Below are 20,376 nucleotides of genomic sequence, written 5' to 3' on the forward strand. Positions count from 1 at the left end.
CCATATATGACAGACCCACAGCCAACATCGTTCTCAATGGTGAAAAACTGAAACCATTTCCTCTAAGATCAGGAACAAGACAAGGTTGCCCACTCTCACTGCTATTATTCAACATAGCTTTGGAAGTTTTAGCCACAGCAATCAGAGAAGAAAAAGAAATCAAAGGAATCCAAATCAGAAAAGAAGAAGTAAAACTGTCACTGTTTGCAGGTGACATGATACTATACATAGAGAATCCTAAAGATGCTACCAGAAAACTACTAGAGCTAATCAATGAATTTAGTAAAGTTGCAGGATACAAAATTAATGCACAGAAATCTCTTGCATTCCTATACACTAACGATGAAAAATCAGGAAGAGAAATTAAGGAAACACTCCCATTTACCATTGCGACAAAAATAAAATACCTAGGAATAAACCTTCCTGTATGCAGAAAACTATAAGATACTGATGAAAGAAATTAAAGGCGATACAAACAGATGGAGAGACATACCATGTTCTTGGATTGGAAGAATCAACATTGTGAAAATGACTATACTACCCAAAGCAATCTACAGATTCAGTGCAATCCCTATCAAGCTACCAATGGCATTTTTCACAGAACTAGAACAAAAAATTTTACAATTTGTATGGAGACACAAATGACCCCGAATAGCCAAAGCAATCTCGAGAAAGAAAAACGGAGCTGGAGGAATCAGGTTCCCTGACTTCAGACTATACTACAAAGCCACAGTAATCAAGACACTGTGGTACTGGCACAAAAACAGAAATATAGATCAATGCAACAGGATAGAAAGCCCAGAGATAAACCTACGCACCTATGGTCACCTTATCTCTGACAAAGGAGGCAAGAATATACAATGGAGAAAAGAGTGGTGCTGGGAAAACTGGACAGCTACATGTAAAAGAATGAAATTAGAATACTCCCTAACACCATACACAAAAATAAACTAAAAATGTATTAAAGACCTAAATGTAAGGCCAAACACTATAAAACTCTTAGAGGAAAACCTAGGCAGAACACTCTATGACATAAATCACATCAAGATCCTTTTTGACCCACCTCCTAGAGAAATGGAAATAAAAACAAAAATAAACAAATGGGACTTAATGAAACTTAAAAGCTTTTGCACAGCAAAGGAAACCATAAACAAGACGGAAAGACAACCCTCAGAATGGGAGAAAATATTTGCAAACAAAGCAACTGACAAAGGATTAATCTCCAAAATATACAAGCAGCTCATGCAGCTCAATATCAAAAAAACAAACAACCCAATCCAAAAATGGGCAGAAGACCTAAATAGACATTTCTCCAAAGAAGATATACAGATTGCCAAGAAACACATGAAACGATGCTCAACATCACTAATCATTAGAGAAATGCAAATCAAAAGTACAATGAGGTATCACATCACACCGGTCAGAATGGCCATCATCAAAAATCTACAAACAATAAATGCTGGAGAGGGTGTGGAGAAAAGGGAACCCTCTTGCACTGTTGGTGGGAATGTAAATTGATACAGCCACTATGGAGAACAGTATGGAAGTTCCTTAAAAAACTACAAATAGAACTACCATACGACCCAGCAATCCCACTACTGGGCATATACCCTGAGAAAACCATAATTCAAAAAGAGTCATGTACCACAATGTTCACTGCAGCTCTATTTACAATAGCCAGGACATGGAAGCAACCTAAGTGTCTATCGACAGATGAATGGATAAAGAAGATGTGGCACATATATACAATGGAATATTACTCAGCCATAAAAAGAAATGAAATTGAGTTATTTGTAGTGAGGTGGATGGACCTAGAGTTGGTCATACAGAGTGAAGTAAGTCAGAAAAAGAAAAACAAATACCATATGCTAACACATATATGAGGAATCTAAAAAAAAAAAATGGTTCTAAAGAACCTAGGGGCAGGACAGGCATAGAGACGCAGAGGTAGAGAATGGAATTGAGGACACAAGGAGGGGGAAAGGTAAGCTGGGACAAAGTGAAAGAGTAGCATTGATATATATACACTACCAAATGTAAAATAGATAATTAGTGGGAAGCAGCTGCATAGCACAGGGAGATCAGCTTGGTGCTCTGTGACCACCTAGAGGGGTGGGATAGGGAGGGTGGGAGGGAGGCGCAAGAGGGAGAGGATATGGGGATATATGTGTACGTATAGCTCATTCACTTTGTTATACAGCAGAAACTAGCACAACACTGTAAAGCAATTATACTCCAATAAAGATGTTAAAAAAAAAAAAAGATATATTGATATATTCCCAGCATAGGAAAGAGCACGGGGTTAACATATGGAGGCTTATGTGTGAGGTATGTGTTATGTGTGGGTTAACACAAAACAAATGAAAATGTGATGAACCCTAGGGAGTTCTGTTTGTCGAATATAACACAAGTGGTCACAGTGTTGCTGAGTGAGAAGTTTCTTCTTGATGTGGAGGGTAGCAGTACCTGAAAGAACAATGGAGAATTTCAAGGGCAACCACATGGATAGACCAAGGCGTGGGCAGTTACACCAAACAATGGGCTGGAGACTGCAACAAACACCCCGTTACCCCACAGAACAATACGGCTCATCCAGACGTGATGGACCAGGAATGGGATCATTTGACAACTAAATACCCAGCTCGGTGGCTCTATCCAGAAAAGACACTGCCTATTCATGAAATTGCCCTTCTGGTACTGTCCATAGCTGTAGGTGTCAAGTCCTCAGGCTACCCTCAAGCTTAAGACATTGAGATGAGATGATTTCAGAAGAATCTACTCATGTAGTTTGGTAAAAAAGTTCTAGACACAGACAGAAGCTTTGTTGTTCAAAGATGAAAAAATAGAAACGAAATAATATGGGACCTATGAAAAGATCCTAAACACAGATGGATAGTATAATACTTACAAAGCAATAGAAGAACAGTTTTTAAAAAGATTTACTGCAGGAAACAGACATAAATTTTAAACATTTGTCTTGTATTATCAACAATGTTAAAACAGAAGACAACACAGTGAGATCAAAAGGCAGCTGCTAAGAGGGAGTTATAAAAAGGGAACTCGATGAGGTAAGTGCAGAACTTTTAGACATGTGAAAATAGATTTTTTTAATTGCATAAAATATTTTAAAAAGACTCAGTGCAAAAAAAATCACATTAGCAATGTGGAGGACAATTCTGAGGAACTCAGAATCAAAAGGAAAAGGAAAAAATAAAAATTATAAAAGGGTTGATGCTACAAATAGATAAAAGAGAGATCCTAAATACAGTTTAATGGTGTATTCAGTGGAAGAGATAAGACAAATAGAGCAGAAGCAAATACCAATGATTAAATAAAAGAAAAACCTCCTTAAACTGAAGACCTGAGCTGCAGAGCAAAAGGCTTCAATGGATATTAGCGTTCCCACCAGATACAGATGCATCATGAACTTAAGGATGAAAAAAGATAGATGTCACAGGTGACCTACCTTCCTATTTTCTAAAGTCACACTAACTTCAAAATTATGCATTGAAACATTAATGCCAACAGTAATAGCAAAGTTATGGTGGAGAAGGGGCAAGACCAAAATATTCTTTATGCACCAGTTTTAGTTAAGATGCTTCTTATTACAAGAGACAGAAGCCCTGGGACTTCCCTGGTGGTCCAGTGGTTGAGACTTCGCCTTCCAATGCAGGGAATGTGGGTTTGATCCCTGGTTGGGGAGCTAAGATCCCACATGCCCCATGGCCAAAAAACCAAAACATAAAAAACAGAAGCAATATTGTAATAAATTCAATAAAGACTTAAAAAAAAAAAAAAAGGTCCACATCAAAAAAAAAAAAAAAAAAGAGAGACAGAAGCCCTGAGGAGGAGGAATTGTGTTTGCTGTGCTCCCTAATATTTCCCAGGACTCTCCTCAACTTGGTGATGCAGATGAGAAGATCTGTGGTGTCATGAGGTGCAAAATAGTTGGCCCTACTAATCATGTCCTCCTTCTTGAAATATTTTTCTCACTTGGCTTCTGGGAGCCATCACTCTGCTGATTTTCCTCCCACATCACTGGCTACTTTTAAATCCTCTCTGCTGGTTCCCATTTTTCTTCTTAACCTTTACAATTTGAAGTCCCCTAAGGCTAAGTCCTTGGACCGCCCTTCTCCTCCCTCCTCACTTATCCCACTCCCTGGTGATCCCGTCCACTCCTATGGCTTTTTTTTTTTTTTTAAACATCTTTATTGGAGTATAATTGCTTTACAATGGTGTGTTAGTTTCTGCTCTATAACAAAGTGAATCAGTCATACATATACATATGTTCCCACATCTCCTCCCTCCTGCATCTCCCTCCCTCCCACCCTCCCCATCCCACCCCCCCAGGCGGTCACAAAGCACAGAGCTGATCTCCCTGTGCTATGCGGTTGCTTCATACTAGCTATCTATTTTACGTTTGGTAGTGTATATATGTCCATGCCACTCTCTCACTTTGTCACATCTTACCCTTCCCCCTCCACATATCCTCAAGTCCATTCTCTAGTAGGTCTGTGTCTTTATTCCTGTCCTGCCACTAGGTTCTTCATGACCTTTTTTTTTTTTTTTTTTTTTTATCCCTTAGATTCCAACTCCTATGGCTTTAAACTTTATTTATCACCTGATGATCCCCTGGTCCGTATTTCTGGCCTCAATATCTCCCTTAGTTATCCAGTTGCTTTCTTCCCACATCTCCATTTTTGTATGACGCCTAATAAGTTTAAACGTGAATTTTTGGTTTCCCGTCATGCCCCATCCATTTTTCCTCCACTGACCTCCTCACCGCAGTTCATGGTAACGCCATTCATCCAGTTTTACTGACACCAAGAACACCCGCATCATCTAAGTGTGGCCCGTGAGCAATTACCGTCAGCTCTACCTTCAAGGTTCAGCTTGAATCCAGTCACTTCTCTGGAGACCTCTACCAGTACCATCCCGTCCAGGGTACCATTATCTTTCTTGGACCTCTGCCACGGCCTCCTGCCTGAACTCTCTGTTTCCAATTCTGCATGTTCTCAATTCTTCACCCAGGAGTCAGAGTGATCCACGTAGAACATGAACCAGACTATGGCACTCCTTGCTTTTCACCGTCCAGTGAGTCTCGACCTACTTAGATCAACTCCAGAGTCTGACTGTGACCTAAAAGTCCCTCAGCCCACCTATCCAGTCTTACCTCCTCCCGCCTCCCCATCACTCACCAGACTCAGCCACACTGGCCTCCTCTGTGTTCCTTGCGCCCTCTCACCTTCAGGCTTTCACATATGGCGCTTCTTCCTCCTGCAGGGAGGGCCTTCCACTGCTTCCTTCAGGTCTCTGCTTCAACCTCACTGCCTCAAAGCAGCCTCCTTAACCATTAAAAAAAAAACAAAACCCAGCCCCCATTACTCTTTATAACCTTACTCTGCTTTATTTTTCTTCAGAGCATATATCACTATCTGACATAATGATTTTCAGGTATTTAAATCTTTTTTAGTCTCTCCTATAAAAATAAGACATCATGAGGGCAGCGACTATGCCTGCCTCACTCGCTGCTGTATCCCCAGTGCCTGGCACCATGTCTAGCACAAAGTAGATGCTCAATAAACACTGGTTGAATAGTTGACTGACTGACTGAATGAATGGCTAGTTCTACTGTAAGAGGGTTGAGGAAAGAAAAACCCATGGGACCCAAAGAGAGTACACAGGAAAACACTGGCCATCTGAAAATGTTACATGAGTTTTGGAACAAGTTGAGAGATATTGGGGGGAGGGCAGGCTGGGGAGAAAAAAAGCAAGCTGCAATTTTTATAAAAAGGGTTTACAGTGCCCTGTTGAAAGGAAAGAGGGTAAAACAAGAACAAAGAATAAGGATATTGGGCTAAAATACTTCTTGAGACAGCAGGAACCCAGAAGTGGGAATGGTTATAATATAATCAGGAGGACATTTTAAAAGGGTAAAACACATCAAGGAAAAGCAGGGGGAGAAAGAGGAGATGGAAAAGAATAAAACTATCACTCTATCGTGTTTACAAAGAGCCGTGATATCTGTAACTGGATGCTTGTGTAAATGGTTTTGGTTTTCCTGGTGGTGGGAAAGGAACTGCAAATACTATATGTACACTATGGAAGTTCATCTTGCAATTTTTGAAAAGCCTGTGAGAAGTGAATGCAATAACAGATGTGAAAGTATAAAGTGTTCTGCAAATGAAAGGTATTGTCATGAAAAGAATAAAAAGCGACACTGCTAGGATGTGAGAGTTAACTTGGGAGAGCCTGCTTCGAATTCCAAGTAGCCCAGGATCCAGGGCCACGAGCAAACCCAGAACTCCTGTTGCTGGATAAGTGAGGTAGCCAGTGATGACTTTCCGATGTAGTTGCTGCTAGTGGGAGGTGGGCAAGGAAGAGAGAGAGACGCCCCCTGGAGAACCCTTGGCCCTTCAGAATGCTCACAGCTAATCTAGCTTAAAATATCAATACACCTTCTGTGCCGTCTCACCTGTGCAGAGGCACCCCTTTGGCAGTACTGGTTGTGAACCACGCAGGTGAACAGATACAGACAGGTGCACTCGGGGATGTGACTCAGGAAGTGTCTAACAGGCAGACAGTGTTCCTGAGCGACCAGCAGGTGACAGTGACAGTTCCTGCCAGAAGGACGGCTTCCGTCCTTCATCCGAACGCCCTCCTCCTAGGTACTAGGAGAGAGCTGTCCTTCCTGCCTTCTCCCTCAAGTTTTGGCATTGAACTCTGAAAGGCACAGGCTGCAGCCCTGCTGGAAATGTCATTGAGGGCTTTACAGCAGCGGCGAAGGCACTTCACAGAAGGGCTCTTGGAGGCCAGCTCTGAAGTCCTGCAATGCCAGCATCCACCGTCCATCCCTTGTTCATCCTGTGCATCTTTACCGTGATCTGGAGGCAGAGCTGAGCTAGAAGCACCAGTCTTGGTGCTCTCCACGCTGGAGGGAAGGGACCATCCTGTACCCATCAGAGGACACTCCCTGCCTAGGAGCAGGGCTGGGACAACCAGGGGAGGCCCAGCCTCTGCCCTTTGTTGGCATTTTCCTTCCCCTTGCGTCTTGGAAGCAGCGCCCTGGGCAGCCTCTCTGGCCGGACACGGGGTGATGCCTGCCTCCTCAGCGTCCCCTCCCACATCCTGATGCACACGCCTACATCCCCCCGCAGCTCTGGCAGGCCCAGCCTCCCAGCTGCCAGCGGAGGCTGGGACCTGGAGACCGAAGCTGCCTTCTGGAGGAACGCTGGGTGACCTCGTGTCCTCATTCAAACTCTCTGGGCCAACGTTACAGGCACAACCCTACCATATGTCACTTTCCCAAGCCCGACACATTTTCTGGACACGTTTCCAGGATGAGCAAATGAAACAGCAGTCATACCTCCACTCGGGTCCTGAGACAACATTGACAGCTTCCCCGGTCCAACTTTCCAGCCCAAGAGAAGAAGCTTCCCCCAGCTCTGCTTGGGAATGAAAACTGATGGACCCAGGAAGATGCTTTCTTTCCCCGTGTGCTAGGACTCTCCTGGAGACATGCCACCAGAAATCTCTCCAGTGCTGCAAAAACAGCCATTTTTAGACTAAAAGGGCAGATTTCATTCCTGCTGCAAAGTTTATATAGTTCTTTTAGATGCCTGGGGCAGGCAAGAGGAAGGATTAGGTTGGCAACTGCTCCTTTCTCTCAAATATCTCAGGAATTTGTAGCCTGTATCAGTCGGAATAGGTTAGGTTATGCTGCAGTAACAAAAACACCTCAAATTTCATTAGGTTCAAACAATAACATATATTGCTTGTTCACGCTGTGTGTCCACTGAAGAGGGCTCAGCTCACTGGAGTCACTTAGGAACCAGGCTAATGAGGAGCCAGTATATTAAACGTCCTGCTTTATCATGTCAGAAGGAGAAGAGATCTGGAGAGGGTCTTGTGTCAGCAGTTAAATGCTCTGGTCTAAAAGTGACACCTGTCACTTCTGTTCACAGTGCATTGGTCAGAATGATTTACTTAGATGCATCCAATCACAGGGGGTCAGGAGATACAGTCCTACCCAGCTCTGGAAGTAAAGAACTAGAAATGGCAAACAGCACTAATGGTGACCACAAAGTACACAGCGTTAGGAAGCCAGCTCCTGGGTGCTGGCACTCCAGGAAAAAGACCCCACTTGGTTCCAAGCTCAGAAGCAGGCCCTCATCTTTTGCTATTAAATTTGAAGCCAGGAGAGGCCCTGTAATGATCCTAGTGGGACGGTCAAGAGGGGAAGTGGTGGCCAGAGGGCCTTCTGTAGGAAAGATTTTGTTACCCGCTGGTGACATTTATTGAATAACACTTACTATGATGGATGGCTCCTGGAAGCATGACATTTAAATGTTTATCGATCCCATAGTACACTGGACAGTACCCAGGAGATGCTCAGAACCGGGCACACAACCAGGATGGCCAGCTGCACTGTATCAAGAGGGGTGGACAGATGCCCCAGAATCCAGCCCGCTAAGGGCACAACATCTTCCTCACCCCTGCGGACTCATGTGAAGACTTAAAGTTCAGTTCTCCCCGCATAAAGGCCAGGCTGCATCAGCCCGGAAGGACGAGTCCTGTGCCGAGCTTTTCTCTTGTCTTGCTTCAAACACACACCAAATGTTTCTTTTCTTGCTCACTTTTCAATTGTGCAATTAATGTCAGTGGTAACAGGGACAATGCCTTCTATCCAGCTCCGCCCCGGTCACTTTCCCAAGGCTGGGAGCACGTGCCAACTCCAGTCTCCCTCCATGCTCCTCCTGAGCCTCCGGAAACCAGGATCTCACTGCGAGCAAATTCTCTCTTCTTTCTAAGTGACGCCAAGGACCGAAGGAAGCCCAAACGTGAACGTAACAGTTAAATAGGTACAGTGGAGTGTGGGATCCTGAAGCCAGGCCGGTTTGGGGAGGGAAACACCAGGAGCTCTGCAGAACCAAAGCTGAGAGGGAAGGGGCGATTGAGATCTCTTGTGAGTCGGCGTGAGGCCCCTGGGCAAAGAGGCTGGAACCGGGCAAGAGCAATGCAAGGACCCAAAGGGGTCACACACAGATCAGCTGGCATCACAGGTCAGACCCCGGGAACCACGCCAAAGCCAGCCTTGCCACCTCGCAGTGGGGAAGCGCAGATAGAGGGTAGCAATGTGCCTTTCCCAAGTTCACGCAGCCAGCCGGTTATGGGCAGAATATGGGCAGAATTGGCACCCTTTGCACTGCTGCCAAGTGGGAGCGGGATGCTGTGGACCCCAGGCAGCCAAGATGCAGCCACGTCATCTCTGGGCTCAGGGAAGCGCCTGAGAGGCTAGCAGCTCCGAGGCCACTGCTCAAATTCTTTTTATTTTATTTATTTATTTATTTATTTACTGAATTTTTGCATTTCATTTTATTTTTATACAGCAGGTTCTTATTAGTTATCTATTTTATACATATTAGTGTATATATGTCCCTGCTCAAATTCTTGAGGATGCTGAAGAAAAAGGTTACAGGTGTCCCAGGGCAGGGGAGGAACAAAGGTAACATGAAGCTGTTCCCTCCATAAAGATTAATCCTACTTTGATTTCTCATTCAGGCTCTCAAGGGAGCTTCCATTGAAATGGGGTTTGACTGCTCACATATGGTTGACAATAAATAGTTAAGTCCCAAGTTTTGACCTTGAAAACCTTTACCTGGAATACTATATTTGTATAGTATGATATTATAGAACTCTTTGAGTTGTGATACACACAAGTTGAATAGGATCAGGGAGGGAAAAAGTGAATTACTGGCCAAATAACTGAAACGTCAATGACATAGCTTGATGAAGGTATCAACTCAGTCAGGACTATTTCTCTCCCCTTCTCTGTCTCTCTCAATCTCTCCCTCTCTCTCCTCTGCTTTCCTTTGTTTTTCCTTCATTCTCTTGAAGCAACAACAGAGCTGCCGACAGGACAGGATACTCATGCTCAGAACCTAACACCGCCGCAGAGAGAGAGCTGCGCTTACCCTAAGGTCCCAGAAAACATCGCATGCTTGCCTCTCCTTGGCCCAGCCTTGGACCTTTGTCCATCCCAAGCCAACAACTGTAGTCAGACAATGCAGGACAGTTGATCAGCCACCTGAATCTGGAGCTGGGTGTTGAGGGCTCAGCCTCCCTGGATGGCAGAGGACTGATTCCTGAGAAAAATAAGGCTGCCCATTCCCAGAGGGAAAACAGACGGGGAGGCAGGCAGAAACACCAGCCGTTCACTCGCAACACCCCAACACCTGCTAACCATCCGTAGAACTAGACTGTGAAACTCTGTGCTGCATCTTTCTCCCTCCCTAAGCAGCCCTGAGTTACTATTAAACGGCTGTTTAGTTTAGTTCAGTGAGTTTATTGTTGGGTCTGGAGAGGCTGAACCCAAACAAGACACCTACTGTCCCCTCCCCAGCTCCTCTTTTGTGCTCCATGGTGGTCAAAACCCAAACAAACGAAAAAGTGAGTTTCCCTCTCCGGTGATCCCCGTGCCTGCTCCCTAGGAGGGATTCTAGTCATTTTAGAAGGAGACGCAGGACCTATACTGACTACCAACTACGGGACTCAACTGAGGTTTTTAAAACTTTTGAGTTGTTTGTAAAATACAGTTGCTTTGTCCAAATCTTCTACATTCAAATTAAAATCTCTGCTTACCTACTTGTTTATAGAAACCCTAGCAAATGAGAATAACATTTAAAAAAAAAAGAAAGAAAGAAAAGAAAAGACAACAAGATAATTAAGCCTGATTGCTCCAGAGCAGGTCGGTGACAGCCCTGGAAACGTGCCAGCACTAATTGACTGGAGATATTTCCCATACAGTTAATTGCAAACGGTCATTGAAAGCCCTTGAAATTCTCGCAGGTCCCCTGAGCTGAAGTGTGGAGAAGGGATTTGGAAGTGTGAAGGAGACCGGGCTTTGGAAAGGGGACCCGCCAGGGACGTCTGGTCCTTCCCGTCCTCAAGTGCTGTTCATGTCAGTGCTGTCAAATCTCGTCACTTCTCTGGACTGTGGTCCTCTGCACTGTAAAATGGCTGCGGGTGCTGAGGATGCAGAAGTCATACCAGAGACAGAGGGACGATCAGACCTTCTCCGATCTCCCCCAACTCTGGTTAAACCTTGACCATGTGCAAGTCCTGAGCTGGAAACGGCAAGGACACAAGTCTTCAAGTCGCTCGAGCAGACCTGCAGTGGGTAACTCTAAAAATGGCAGAACGAAATGCAGAGGGCTGCTGGTAAGAGGATGCTGGCTCTGGGGGAAAGAAGGACTAACCAGGCAGGGAGCAAGGGCAAGAGGATCAAGGAATACTTAGCTGGGAAGATTCCCTCCAAGTGAGGTCTCGAAGAATAAGATTCAGGTGCACAGAGGAGGGGAAGGGAGGGGCGATCAGCCTGAACAGGGAAACAGCAGGGTGTTAAGGGAAGACTCAACACGTGAGTGAGGCTGGAACGTTCTGTCCATTGAGGGTGTGCTCTACTCTTTTGGTGCCAAGGAATGGACGCCCCATCCTGCTTATTGGCAGGACTCACATGGGACCGGGAATCTTGCAGGGACCTGGGACTCCCCAGGCTCAGCAGGCAGATGTGTTTCAGGGCACAAAGCAGCTTAGTGACCAAGTTCCTTGCAGCTCCCTCAGTGGAGATGTTTTCTGATCTCCACCTAGTGCTTGGCTGTTAATTGACTCAGCTCTGCGCTGCCTCTGGATCCCTCCCTGGGACGCTGAGCTTCAGCTGACTCCCCGTCACCCTCACAACTTCAGCGTACGCACGGCTTCTGCCTCCTCACATCTTCTGCCTCGTGAAAGCTGTGTATTGCCCTCTCTCTCTGCATTTCTTTTTCTTTTTTTTCACTTTGGCTCCCCGCAGCAATGATTTCCTACCTACATATCCAGTTGAAATCTCACAAAGGTGAACCTCATTAGCCTTGATGACAGATACCAGTTGCCAACCAGAATTTGACCATGTTTCCAGTACTGGTCAAATTGGACACGTGTGGTAGAGAACGTGGACACCTGCCAGTAACTTGCTGGAGCCATATGCCTCGACAAGCAGCTACGGGAAAGAACTTCTCAGAAGGGGTTTAGGGTGGCAGGTTAATCTTGTCTGATGCAAGAAGATATAGAGAGACAAAAACAAACTTATGGTTACCAAAGGGGAAGGGGGGAGGGATGAATTAGGAGCATGGGATTAGCAGATACACACTACTATATATAAAATAGATAACCAACAAGGTCCTACTGTCTAGCACAGGGAACTATATTTAGCATCTTGTAATAAACTATCATGGAAAAGAATCTGAAAAAGAATATATATACACAAAAATGGTATTGTGGGATTGGGGTCTGCTGTATTAACAGTTATTTACTTTAAAAATCCACTTATCTGTCAGCATTAGATTCATTAAATCAATAAATAAATACCGACTGACTATTACAGGTACTTTCATTTGTATCTACACACATTAAATATAACAGACTTTCTGGTATGTTAGCATTGCTTTAATAATTACATTTTCAAATACTAGGGGTAATCATGCTTATTACTCATCATTTACATTTATCAACATGTCTATACTTCAGTCTAAAAATAGCAGTTGCTTTACAGAGAAATTGTTAACACTGAGAACTGTACCTTGTCATTTATCCATTACATATTTTAAAAAAACCCCACAATATTCTGACATATGAGTCTATTTCAGACATACAAAATAGAACTCATCCTAGAAGCCACTTAATAAAATCCTTAGGGCAAATGAGTATATTTGAAGACCTGGTTACATCAGAAGATCATCAGTCCCTGAATATGTTCTTTTGGCAATTGAGATCATCTCCTGTTACTGATCCTCAGTTTCATGCTTCAGGGAATTTATGATAGGTTGTTTTTTGTTCAGGGCTCCCTATAATATTCTACCTGCCCTGGACTAAGGAAAGTCCCAGTTAGCGGACTACAAGGCCCTAGGACAAAAATCCCTTTTTTCCAGTAGCGTACAATTGCTATTTTTATGAATCTATCATTTTCATAGTTTTAAAAAATGTAATCTGAAGGTGTAACCTCAGGCTTTAAAGTAATGAAGATAGTAAATGAATAAATAAAATATTCTCAATACCCATCTTTGATACCTCTTCAAAAGGAAGAAATGGAACTTCAGACAGAAGAAGCCAAACTTCAATAATATAAAAAAAAAATCACTGACCAACCTAAAATAAATATTTATGGGTATCTAAATTGAATGAATCAAAGGGCAAAATCTGGGCCGTCTCTATTCTATGAAAATGATTCAGAATTTCATAAATGAAGAAGTTAGAGATAAAAAGAAAATGCAAAGCAATGTCAGACAAAAGCTAGTTCTATCTACAGGAAGGACTTTCAGGCATTTCCCTCTTCTAAGCATTCATTAATAATTTTTACTATTCATTATTAACAATCATTATCCATGTTGAATATTCAAAAAAAGAATATATATATATATATACACACACACAGAGAGAGATACACACACACACACACACACACACACATATATATACATAACTGAATCACTTTGCTGAACACCTGAAAGTAACAAAACATGGTAAATCGACTATACTTCAATTAAAAAAAAAAGATATAGGGAGACAAAAGGCAGGAAAATTGGCTTAAAGTAAGTTCATGGAAGAACTTGAATGCTAGACCAACGATCCTCAAAGTTGACCGTGTATCAGAATCACCTGGAGGGCTGCCCCCAGTTTCTGATGCAGTAGGTCTGGGTTGAGCCTGAGAAATCTCATTTCCAGCAGGTTCCCAGGTTGTGCTGATGCCACTCGTTCAGGGACCATGCTTTGAAAACCGCTGACCTACACTGATTTAGACTCCTTCCCCTGGACCTACCTGGCCTGCTGCCTGTGTGGGTATGGCCCCTGAATGAAGAATGGTTTTCACATTTTTAAATGGTTGGAGAAAAATAAAAAAAATTTTTGTGACATGAATATTATATGAAATTCAAATTTCAGTGTCCATCAATAAAGTTATATTGGAACACAGCCATGCTCATTTGCTTACGTATTGTCTACGGCTGCTTTCAGGATATAGTGGCAGAATGGAGAAGTAGCAACAGAGACCATAGGGCCCACAGAGTATTTGCTATCTGGATTTTTATAGATGAAGTTTGCCGACCCCTGCTCTGGACTAAGGGGTATGATGTTCTAAATGTACTGGCAATTTTTCTGCAGAAAAGAGATATACATAATTCTAGAAATTCTCTTGAGGAATTCTTTGACTCACTAAATGATCTGGTCCTCAAGTTTCTGCTTCCTGGGCTCAGGGTGGAGTGCCCACTCCCCGCCAGGACCATCTGTGGACAAACCATCTTAGCCCCCGATGAGAATCTACCTCTTGGAATCTGGGTCCCAGGAACTGAGTTTCTGGATGGTCAGCAGAGCTGATTCCTCCCCAAAGCACAGCTGCTCTTTATAGGCACTGGTTTAATAGATCATCATCTATTTCCTGCTTAAAATAATTACTGGGATTGTGGCCTGCTCCCTGGGCCAGTCCCAGGGGAGGGGATAAATATGAGCAGGGTGCTTCCTGGCCATCTGGGTGTTGTTACCCTGCATTCCCAGAGCAAACTTCTTGGAACCTTCTGGCTTTTACATTGACAGTCTCTGATCCGTGAGCTAACTTAAGAGATGCACAGGGGTGCGTGGCTTTCTATTCCTTCCCCTCCACCCGCTTCAACATTTGCAACACTGACTCCCCCTCCTCCTCCCCATCCTCTTCATTCTCCCTGCCCCAACCCTTAGCTTATTAAATTAAGTCCAACAATAATAATAACTAACCCTAAGTGAATGCTCATTTTGCCGTCAGGTACTGTCCTCAGCCTTGAGTGTAGGTTATCATAATTAATCCTCACAAGAAAACCATGAAGAAGACAGGATTATCACCCCTAAAAAAAATGAGGCACAGAAACGTTTAGCAACTGCTTAAAGTCAAACAGCTGGTAAGTGGAAGACTCTGGCAGTCTGATTTCAGATCCCTGCTCCTACCATTATGGGGCATTGTCCCTCAGCCATGCTATAGATTCACTGGTCCTGAGAAAAATTATCTCTAGGAGATAAAAAGAAGCTTACATCAGTCTCTACTTGAAATGTGAAAGGTAAAAATTAATAAAGCTTTTCAAGGAAAACATCTTTGTGACCTTGAGTAGACAGAGATTTTTTAAACAGGACATGAAAGAGCTAACCATAAAGAAAAAAAAAGATAAATTGGTGAATGTTAAAGTTAACAACTTCTATTTAGCAAAAGACACCATTAGAAGAGTGAAAAGATAACCTTTTTTATGGGCAAGATATTTGAATAGACTCTTCATAGAAAAGGATATTCCAATGGCCATTAAATATACAAAAAAAGTGCTTGATTTTATTAGTCATCGGGAAAATGCAAATTAAAACAGTGATGTGACACACTACACCTCCACCAGATGAAAAACAAAACTAAGCTTTTGTCTTTCAACATCTAAGCGTTGGCGAGGACGTGGACCAGCCAGAACACTCATTCGCTGCTGGTGGGAATATAAATGCAAGCATTCACTTTGGCTAACTGGCAACAGCTACTAGAGCTTAACTGAGGCATGGCCTATGACCCATCCATTCTGTTCACAAAGAAATGTGTGCATATGTTCATCCAAAGAAATCTACCAAAAAATCTCACAGCAGCACCACTTGTAATAACCCCCAAATGGAAAATACCCAAAGCATCGACCGTAGAATGGATAAATAGGGTTATATACACACAATGGAATACTACATAGCAATGATACAGTAGCATAACTACTCACAATATGGATTAATTCATCTTACCAACAATGTCGAGCAAAGGAAGACAGACACAATTCATATACAAAGAAAGATAATCTACGCTGCTGGGAGTCAGAACAGTGGTCACCCTGGTGGGGTTGGGGTGGGGGAGGTGTCAGTAACCAGAAAAGGGGGCTTAAGGGGCTCCTGGTCATGTTCTTTCTTGCTTTGGGGGCTGATTTTACAGCTATGTTCAGTTTGTGAAAATCATTGTCTGCTATTCTTATGTGCACTTTCTTGTATGTAGACTGTGTGCGCATTTCCTGTATGTATGTTGATAAAACATTTATAAAATATCTCTATTGGACATACAGGTAAACTACAGTTTGTACCTGATCCAACTGTCCTATGGTCATGACATGCTTGGATTTCCTAATGCCGTGTGTATATAGACGTGAGAACCCATTTATGGATTTCTCATTAAGTGAGAAGTTAAGCTCAGAAAAATCCCCAGTCACCTGACTTGGAGTAACAAAGATACCTATCCTGAAGGCAATTTCCAAGCACATTCCAAGCTGAGTTAAATCTCTCAAACATCTTATCTTATTCTGGTTACAGGGAGAGAGACTTCTGTAGTCTGATCCATTGCCCACATCCTGATTGTCAGCAAGCTTCCCTTCTTTATTCGGGAAGAAACTCTCTTTCTGACTGAGCTAACAGGGAGAGTATTTCCTGAGCCTTGGCTCTGCATGGTGACATCCAAACAGACATGAACTAGCATTACTTTTCACTCCCTAACGCTCATGAAGATTAGCGCCTGGAAACGAGCAAGTGTATCTGCCCTAGCAACTTGCCTTGTTGGGCTCCACAGTACTCTATGTTAAATTTGAATTGGTTGCCGATACTTAAAAATCAGATTTCACCTAAAACTCTAGGGTTTGGGCTTCTCTGGAAAAAATCAAGTGCCATCCATCTCCCTGCGGTCCGTAACCAGCCCTCTCCCTGTGGCCACCTTAGGTCCTGGGCCCTGCAGATATGAGGCTGCAACTCGCAGTGTAGAAAGTTGAAAAACTGCAACAGAAGGCTCCTGTTCTGATGGACTTTATAAGATATGACATTGGACATTGCATCAATTGGGTCAACCATTATTGATGGGTCAGGCCCTGTGTCAGGGGCAAAACCAGTTATTTAAGCATTTTGGCCTTAAGTTTCACCATCTTTAAAATAGGAGATTGAGCTAGAGATTTTGTACAGTCCCCTCCAGCTTTAAATTTCTACTCATCTGTGACTTCAGTTAACTCTGGAGAAGCGTGATGCAACTATGTCTCACGGGGAGGCCAGTCATTCCAAAATAGCATGCGGTGAGTCTGTGCAGGTGTAACCAACTCCATCATGGTCACTGGGGTCCAGCATGGCCCTTCTCCTTGAGTACTTGAGTCTAGGAAAAGAGACCTAGTAAAAGTCTCTTAGTAGTCCCGGGAAAAGAGACCATGTAAGAAAACACCCATCCTCCAGACTTCTACCTAAAGATGGCATTGCATAGTTTTATTCTAGAAGCCTCACTGAATTTCCCCATCTTTCACACCAGTATCTGGATATTGCCAACTGCCTCCACTCCAGACCTACTGAATCAAAGTCTGCATTTTAACAAGATCCTTGGGTGATTGACCTGGCATTCATGTTCCAAACAGGCTGTTTCAGAGGATCTCCTTGGTTCTAACTCTGGGTTCCTTACGAATCCATCGTTGTCCCAGCCAACAGTCAGGAGGAAAGACAGTCAGCAGTCCTGGTCTCAATCTTCCTCCACTGGCCTCAGACATCACAGATGACATTCACACTCACGTCCGTGGGGTGGGTTAGCCCAGCTCCCAGTGGCGCCACCCTTTCCTCTCCTACTCAAGAAAGCATCTTGGGATCCTAGTGAGAGGAAATGGTTGCTTCAATTTATTATAAATTTTCAAAAGGAAATCATGCACGTGCTTTCCTCCTGACACCACTACCAAACGACAAATGACTGTGACCCTCTTCACAACTGTTCACGACACACTCGTGGAGGGAGACACACAGCAGAGAAGGGCTAGCGTGTGGCCTGGGAAGGAGAGGCTGGCTCCGGGAGGGGGAGAGCAGTGCTGCCCGGTCCCCTTGCAGGCAGATGCTAATGAGCCTCACCAGCCCTTAACCTCCCTGCCAGAGGAGCAGGCCGGTAATGTGATGAGCTCTCACTATTCATTATGGGGACAACCGATGGGTCCAGAGGTACCCGCAGGCTTAACAGGGGGACTGTGCTAGGGACAGAGGGCCTGAAGAAGGGGGTCAGGGAACACAGAGAGCCCACCCCCAGGCCAGCTTCTGCCCTGCGTGTCCACTGGGCAGCTTTTGCTCACACAGGCTCTGAGGAAAGGCTGCTCAACAAGAGGGCTTGTTTCCTGCTCCCTCCCGGCTGGCATGGCAGAGCCTGCACGCTGGCCAACCGGGATGATTGCTCTGGGAGTCACTTGGACCACACCAGCAGCTCCAGGACAGGGGCTACTGGAGAGAAGAGAAAGTAGAATGAGAGTGTGGACTGGGGAGGGAGGACCAAGCTCTTCTGCTGGTCTTCACCAGAATTCCACTTTCCTCCAGGTGAGTCAGACACCCCGACACCCACCCCATGTCCTGGGTGAGTCCCTGGGTCCTGGACCAAACCACAAGGTTTGATCTGTTCCAGATCCCCATCATCAGGAAAAGAATCAGTATCCCCTCGTCACAGGTGAGGCCACCGAGGCCCCAGATGGTCAAACGATGCACCCAAGGCCACTGGACCAAGACTGTGTGGAAAAGGGAGGAACTAGACTCTGTTTACATTTCTGTCCCTCAGTCCTTCTCCACATCCACACCCTCAGTCCCACAGCAGGTCACTGGATGGCCACGAACACGACTCCTTGCACTGCCCGTGTCCTTTGGCTCCATCTGGCTCCACTTGGGGAGGGTCGCAGGGGTTAAGTCCCTGCAGGGTGCTCAGCTGGAGAAGGCAGCTCACGTCTGGATTCTAATGGAAGCGTGGGTCCTGCCAGGCCCTGAACCACAGTAGGACAGCACTTGTTGGGAGAAGCAGCGCAAACCTGGGAATCCGGACGGGGAGGAGAAGGCCGAGCAGTCTCGAGGCAGCCATCTAAATTCTGGGTGAATGTCAAAAGGGCCTGAGGAGCCTGGAAGACGCCAGGAGCACTCAGGCCTGAGATTAAAGGCAGACACAACCCCACGTGTTAGCCGGGGCAGGGCGTGTCCCGCAGGGCGCGGTGCCTGGGCAAGCCAGACTCCAAGTCCGTGAAAGCAGAGGCGCTAGGAGCAGCAACGGGTAGGACCACTGAAGCAAAATCAACGCTGTGGGTCTCTCCCCCACGTGCTTGAGGAAGGCAGGGCAGAAGAGCGCCATCTCTGGCTCGGGTAGCGCGGCCAAGGTCTCTTGGCATCTGTAACCAGGAGTCAGGGGAGGTGTCTGAGGAAGTGAGACTAGGAAAGCCAGGAAGACAGCTAGGTATGCTGACTAGAGACACAGCATCGCCAGCTTAACAGGACAGTGAGTGTAGGCTGTTGGGGGTGGTGGTGCTGGGGGAGCAGCGTGGCAGAGTCTGATGGGGACACGTTTTGTTTGCGATGGAACAGAACACCACCCTCAGTATGTAAAGTACTGAGCCAACCGGATGCTTCAAGTGCCTCATCAGAATGAAGTCGGCAAAGAGCCTAGAACTTTCTCAGCCCTGATTTTCTTGTACAGCTTTGGAATGGACTTACACAGACAGTGAATATAGGGGTGCCGTCTAAAGACTAATTTTCTCAAAGCACTCTGGTTGACAGAGTAGAAAGAAAAGAGTTTGGCTAGATTAGGGCAAATATAAATGAGTATAAATTATGTGTTGGGTGGTTTATCAGTTTGAGTGGGAGAATTAATCTATGATGTGTGTGTCTCTGGATGTGTGTGGACATATAATTCAGAAATGGCAGCGAGGCAGCATTAAGGTTGAGAAATGGCGCAATTAAGAGAGTCAAGAATCACCTCTGTGACGGCTCCTGCATCATCATTAATTCAGCCACATTACCTTCCACAAACATCGCACGAGGTCTTGTTTGCAGCTTCCAATGACTCACAGAGGAGGACCAGCTGCTGGTGGCATCGCCCTGGCTCCTCGGGGAAATTAGTGATTTTCCTATTTGACCAGCCTCTAAGTTAACTAAGTCCTGCTCAGCACAGCTGCAACCGTTTATATTGTATAATCCTGGATGAGATTGCAGGGGGAAAAAATGAGAGGGCTGTCAGCTACCCAGTGGTGGCCAAGGTTTCTGGGGTCGGGCCTGAGATGCTGCATTTTTAACAAGGTCCTGGGCGGTGCTGGTGCCAGACCGCCTCTGAGTGGTGAGGATCTAGATGCTCTGTGTCAGAAGCACTGAGGTTGCTCAGAAACTTGCAAACTCAATGTAGGTCTCAAGCCCCACCCCAGACTTCCTCAGTCGGGGTCTGCATTCGAACAAGATTCCCGTTTCCATTCGTGTTTGGCAAGTGCTGTTTTAGAGGATCTCCTTGGTTTCCTTAGAAAGATCTGTGGCATCCCTGCAATGAGATGCAAAATTGCATGTGTGCAC

General features: G+C 44.8%; 1 protein-coding gene across 4 annotated transcripts in view; it reads right to left on the reverse strand.

Annotated features, from left to right (window-relative positions):
- ADPRM (ADP-ribose/CDP-alcohol diphosphatase, manganese dependent) overlaps positions 1 to 20,376 on the reverse strand; it is a 339,223-nt gene that overhangs the window by 72,974 nt on the left and 245,873 nt on the right. The window contains exon 7 of one of the 4 annotated variants that reach the window (XR_009698317.1): positions 2,424 to 2,466. The exons of the other annotated variants lie outside the window; for them this stretch is intronic. The gene's annotated coding sequence lies outside the window, so the exon portion shown is untranslated. Of the gene's footprint in view, positions 1 to 2,423; positions 2,467 to 20,376 lie in introns of those variants that run through there. 4 annotated transcript variants of the gene reach the window in all.

This window comes from Eubalaena glacialis, chromosome 19, assembly GCF_028564815.1.
Source record: "Eubalaena glacialis isolate mEubGla1 chromosome 19, mEubGla1.1.hap2.+ XY, whole genome shotgun sequence".
Lineage (NCBI taxonomy): Eukaryota > Metazoa > Chordata > Mammalia > Artiodactyla > Balaenidae > Eubalaena > Eubalaena glacialis.